Source organism: Canis lupus, chromosome 7, assembly GCF_003254725.2.
Source record: "Canis lupus dingo isolate Sandy chromosome 7, ASM325472v2, whole genome shotgun sequence".
Classification (NCBI taxonomy): Eukaryota; Metazoa; Chordata; class Mammalia; order Carnivora; family Canidae; genus Canis; species Canis lupus.
The window spans coordinates 37,818,218-37,824,589 of NC_064249.1; positions in this window are offsets into that span (position 1 = coordinate 37,818,218).

A 6,372-nucleotide genomic window follows, 5' to 3' on the forward strand; every position below is an offset into this window, starting at 1 on the left:
GGCCCTGATTTAAGCACGTTAGTTATGAAAAGCATTATGACACAGCAAACTCATGACATTTTCCCTAATCCCCATTTTACGGCAGAGATACTGAGACTGAAGTGAAGCCATTTTCCCCAAGGTCTCAGAGCTAACACGCGGTGGAACCAGGAGTATTACTGGCCTGCTCCTTCAAAGCCCTACACTGCATCAAGCCATACATATGTGAACAAAAACTGCTGAATTTGGGGGGCACCTGGGTGGCTCAGTGGTTGAGCATCTGCCTTCAGCTCAGGGCATGATCCTGGGGTCCTGGGATTGAGTCCCACATCAGGCTCCCTGGATAGAGTCTGCTTCTCCCTCTGCCTGTGTCTCTGCCTCTCTCTCTCTGTGTGTGTCTCATGAATAAATAAATAAAATCTTGAAAAAAAATTGCTGAATTTTTGTGTATTGTTGGGCTGACTCTGTAGGATGACAAATTCTTGGGATCAAAACCAATGTGGGGTTGGCATTACAGGTAAAAGGGAGGGAACCCAGCATAGTAGCCAGGAGTCTCAGGCCTTGAAGACTTGTCTTGCAATCTTTGGTGGCACGAGACCTTTGTACTGACCAGCAGTGGAGCCAGCCATACGTGCCAGGTTGCTTTAATATCGTTAGGAGAGGTCACTGGAAGCAAGAGCTAAAAGGAAGGGAGATGATTATCTGTGTTAAATGGCCACAGGCATCCTTTCCCATTGCTAGAGGTGTCCATGTCCACAACCAAAGAGAAACAAGATCCTATGTTTGTGTAAAATCCACATATGTCCCTTTACCACCAGCTTCCTGCAAGATGAGATGCAGGGGAGGTGGAATGTCCCTGCTCCCTGCCTTGCCTCCCCACTTCCCTGCATGGTAACAAAGAGCTACTTACTTCCCTCTTGGTAACAAGGGAATGCTGGGTGCCCTTCCCTGGCAGGCAACGCAAAGACTAGCCCTTCCAGGAGACGCTGAGAGTATGGAAAACTGGCTTCTCAGCTCAGCTGCACAAGATGATGAGCTAGGCTCATTCACTGACCATGTCAATCCTGCCCTGAGATCAGGCTCTGGCCTGGGCAAACCTCAGGGTGGGGAGCACCACCAGCCAGGGACTGGACAGGAATCCAGAGCTGCAGGCCGAACCTTGAAACCCTGGCTCCTGAAAGAATCTGCTGCCCTCATGTGGCCATTGTGACCAGGGCCCTTAACGAAAGAGGCTGGTCAGGCACATGGAGCCCCTGGGGATCGGGCCTTGGTGGGAAACTGTGGTGGGAGGAAGATTGAATGGGAAGCCACCAGATGGAAGCAGCAGTCCTGCCAACATTTTAGTTCAGGACCCCTGTATGCTCAAGAATATTCCTGATGGCTCCAGAGGTCTTCTGTTATGTGGAATAGTTCTATCCTATTTAGAAATTACAGCTGAGAATTTTTTTTTAAGTAGTGATGTCTCAATTCCTTTAAAAAATAATATTTTATGTTACCATAAATTACACGGTTATGAAAAATAGCTACATTTTGATGAAAAGAGTGGCACTTAGTTACATCTTCATATTTCTCTCTTTTTTTTTTCTTAAGATTTTATTTATTTAGGGACACCTGGGTGGCTCAGTGATTGAGTGTCTGCCTTCAGCTCAGTGAGTGATCCCGGAGTCCTGGGATCGAGTCCCGCATCAGGCTCCCTGCATGGAGCTTGCTTCTCCCTCTGCCTATGTTTCTGCCTCTCTCTCTATGTCTCTCATGAATAAATAGATAAAATCTTTTTAAAAAGAGTTAATACCCAGAATATACAAAGAGCTCCTACAACTCAACAACAAAAGAACAATCTGATTTAAAATGGGCGAAGGACATTTCTCCAAAGGAGATACATAAGTGGCACACCAGCACATAAAAAGATGCTCAACATCACTCTTCACCAAGGAAATGCAAACCCAAACTACAAAGAGCTACCACCTCACAGCTGTTAGGTTGGATGCAACCAAACAGAGAAAATCACCAGTGCTGGTGAGGGTGTGGAGAAACTGGAACCCTCATGTGCTGCTGGTGGGAATGCAAACTGGTGCAGGTGCTGGGGAAAACAGTATGCAAGTTCCTCAAAAAGTTAGATAAAACTACCCCCAGGATCCAGCCATCTCACCTTCGGGTCCCTCCAAGATGATTGAAAGCAAGGTCTCCAAGAGGCATTTGCACACCCATGTTCACTACATTATTCACAGTAGCAAAGAGGTGGAAGCAGCCCAAATGTCCAGCGACAGACAAATGGACAAAGAACGTTTGGCCTATACACACAATGAAATACTATTCAGCCTTAAAACCAAAGGAAAAACTGTCACAAGTTCATCAACATAGATAAACCAGGAGGACGTTATGCTAAGTGAAGCTGGTCAGTCACCCAAAGACAAATACCATTCAACTCCTCTTACAGGAGGCATCTAGAGCAGCCCAAATCACAGAGACAGAAAGCAGAATGGTGGCTGCCAGGGGTGGGGGATGGGACCGGGGAGTTGTCACTGGGTACATTGTTTCAGGGTTGCAGGATGGAATTTCTGGAGACCTCCCCACCACTAGGTGAAGCCCCTAACACTATCACCCTGAAACAGTGAGATGATTAAGGTGATACATTTTGTGACAGGTGTGCCCCAAGACCAGGGCTGCCCCATGACTCACGTAGGTGCTACTCCTGGGAGACAGGAGCAGGGCACAACTCACAAAACTGAGTTGGCGAGTTTATTTTCCAACATGAAACAAAACGAGGTTGAAGTTGCCCGAAAGTGAGGAAGTTACTGTTGCAGCTGCTGGTGGCTGTCCATGTAGAGCCTTCCCTCTCCTCTCTCATTCCTCACCAACAGAACTCTGATTTTTTTTTAAAAGATTTTATTTATTTATTCATGAGACACAGAGAAAGAGAGGCAGAGACACAGGCAGAGGGAGAAGCGGGCTCCCTGTGGGGTGCCCAATGTGGGACTAGATCCCAGGACCCCAGGATCATGACCTGAGCTGAAGGCAGATGCTCGACCACTGAGCCACCCAGGTGTCCCAGAACTCTGATTTTACTCAAGTGCACATTGTGCCCCCATAAGACTCAGGGTCATGTCCTGACTGATCTACACTGGCCATGACACGCCCACACTTGTCATCTAAGGAAATCACACAGATCCCACCAATGAGATTCAGGAGGAAGCCCACCTAGGGGGCTGCTATGGGTGATTTCCACTGACCTCAAGAAATGACAGAGGAAGATTCCTTCTCCGCCTCTCCCTCCCCTCTTGTCTCTGTGCAACTGGCTCTGTGCAGGTGGGAACGCCAGAGAGGGAAATGGAAAGAAGAAGGGAATTATCAATGAGGATTTCACTGAACTGCTGAATAAAGCAAACCAGACCAGTGCACTCCATTCTTATCCTGGGTGAGAAACTCCTGACAGTGTGAGCCCCTTGGAGCCTAAATTAAGCCAAGACTTAAGCAATTTAACCAATTTGTTACCCACCATGAGGGCCTGCAGGTGCTTGCAGCCAAAGCATCCTGAACATTTGATATACTTCTTCACCTTGGCCTCCTGGAGCCAGGGAGGCCAGACTCTGCCCTCAGGCGGTCTCCTGGGGGCCCATGCAGGCATCTCCAAACAGCTCCACTTTGCTGCTGGTTTTGCCACTGTGGCCCTCTTGCATCTGGCCTGGGCTTCTGGAAACTAAAAATTCTTTCAGTGAACCAGACTCCAAGCCCCTTAAGAAGAGACTTCTCATTTCTGTATCTCCACACTGCCTGGAATATACCAAGTACAGGAAGTTTTCTGGGATGAATCAAGTAATCCCCTTCTGGATCAGAGCAGATGGTACTCGGAAGAGTGTCTGTGGTGACAACTGGGTCTCCCTGTGCCTGTACCAGCCCCTCCAAACCACCCCCTACATACGGGGCCCCCAGTAGGGCGGAGCCTGGGGCAGCGAGCGCAAGTCCTCCATGAGGGGCAGGGGTGGGCAGAGCTCCACTGGTGTGGAGGGTCCCTCCTTCCCCCCTCCAAGAGGTCTGTGTCCTTCACCCACCCTGTGTTTCATTCTGGTCTCAGGACTCACTGTAGGTACTAGCCAACAGTTTGAGCAGCCTCATCAGAGCTTCCTAAAAACTTAAAATGCCATCAGGATCACCTTCACTACACTTCAAATCACTAGCCTGAGGATCGCTAATGTGTGTGGTTTTTTAAAAGATTTTTACTTGTTTATTTGAGAGAGAGAGAGAGAGAGGGAGAGAGAGCACATGATCAGGAGGGGCAGGAGAGAGAATGTCAAGCAGACTCCCTACTAAGCCCAGAGCCCGACATAGGGCTCAATCCCAGGACCCTGAGATCATGACCTGAGCCAAAACCAAGAGCCAGACGCTTAACCGATTGAGCCACCCAGATGTCCCTATCACTAACATGTTTTATGTCTTTCACTTTACAAATGAGAAAAACTGAGGCCCAGAGAGCTGAACTAGCCAGCGGGTGGCAGCTACTGGTGGCAGAACAGGAATCAGCCTTCTAGGCACCAAACTCGCATGCATTTGGTTGTGTTCACTCTTCTACTCTTAGGGAACCATGACTATGGGGGAGTCTCACATGCGTTCATGTTAGGAATGGTCTCTTTGCCTGATGAGAAGGGAGGGGGCCACAGGTGATGTCGGGGGAGGCACTGGTCTCAGCTGCCCCCCAGAAGCCCACCTGGAGCAGGGCTAGGAGAGGGCGCACCTGAGCAGCACTGCCCCTCAGCCTCCCAGGAACACGGGGATGTCACGCTCGGCACCTGCACTAGTTCCTCACTCAAAAATCCCACCCTCGGCCATTTGAGAAGAGGAAAGAAAGGAAAGGACAAGGCAGACTGAGACGACTGTGGAGAAAACGGATGAGATTCCGGGAATTAAAGGGACTTTGCTTTTCCAGGGAAATCTGAAGAGACATAACCTATATGAAAAGTGACTGGTCCCACAGGGGAGGAGCAGGGAGATGAATGGTTTGGGAAATTTTAAAATAATCGCCTTTCCTTGCAACAATCCTGTACGTATCACAGCGACAGTGCCGGCTGGACATGGGGTGGGTCACTGCACAGCACAGGTAAGTCCCGAGCCTCCCCGCTGCATGCAGTGGCTCAGATGTAACAGCAATGACACCCCCATTAAAAATATATGATTGCTTGGGTGCCTGGCTGGCTCAGTTAGTGGACCACGTGACTCTTGATCTCAGGGTCTTGAGTTCAAGCCCCACCTTCGATAAGGAGCCTACTTAAAATAAAAATATATAATTGCTAGGGATGCCTGGGTGGTTCAGGGGTTGAGCATCTGCCTTTGGCTCAGGCTGTGATCCCTGGGTCCTGGGATCAAGTCCCGCATCGGGCTCCCTGCAGGGAACCTGCTTCTCTCTCTGCCTGTGTCTCTGCCTTTCTCTTTGTGTATCTCATGAATAAGCAAATAAAATCTAAAATGTATTTTTATACATATATATTTTAATATATAAATATATATATATATTTGCCAAAAAAAAAAAAATGCTGCAAGGCTGAAAGAGCGATTCTAGAATGGGGGCAGGGAGGGGACACAAGGGATGGAGAGAAGAGAACCATTCAGAGAAAACAAGGAACAGCCTGAGAAATCTGACAGAGGTCTCAAAAATAAAACTCCCTGGGATCCCTGGGTGGCTCAGCGGTTTAGCGCCTGCCTTCGGCCCAGGGTGTGATCCTGGAGACCCGGGATCGAGTCCCATGTTGGGCTCCCTGCATGGAGCCTGCTTCTCCCTCTGCCTGTGTCTTGGCTTTTCTCTCTCTCTCTGTCTCTCATGAATAAATAAATAAAATCTTTAGAAAATAAATAAATAAAACTCCCTCAAAGCGAGAGCTGAGGAAATAAGAGAATGTTTTCAAGCTCCAAGCAGACACAGTGCTCACTCAGGAGGGCCACGGGGCTACGGAGAGGGCACCTGGGGGTGAGGGAACTCTGACCCTCAGCTTCTGGAGTCCCCAGCGCACACACTGTGCAAGGTGCATCCCCAGAACCAAGTCTCCGGGCTCGGGTGAGGTCATACCACAGTGCAGCTGTGGGCCTCCCACTGGCTCCTTTCCCTCCCTTGGCAGGTGGATACCCTAATTTCTCTCCAGGCAATGTTAATGCACTTTCCCGGGTATGAGGGTTAAAGATTCTTTTTTTTTTGAGGATTTTATTTACTCACGAGAGACACAGAAAGAGGCAGAAACATAGGTAGAGGGAGAAGCAGACTTCTTGCAGGGAGCCCGATATGGGACTCGATCCCAGGACCCCTGGTTCACGCCCTGAGCTGAAGGCAGACGTTCAACCACTGAGCCACCCAGGCGTCCCGGGATTAAAGGTATTAACCACACAACTTACTTTCTATGTGCCTGGGTA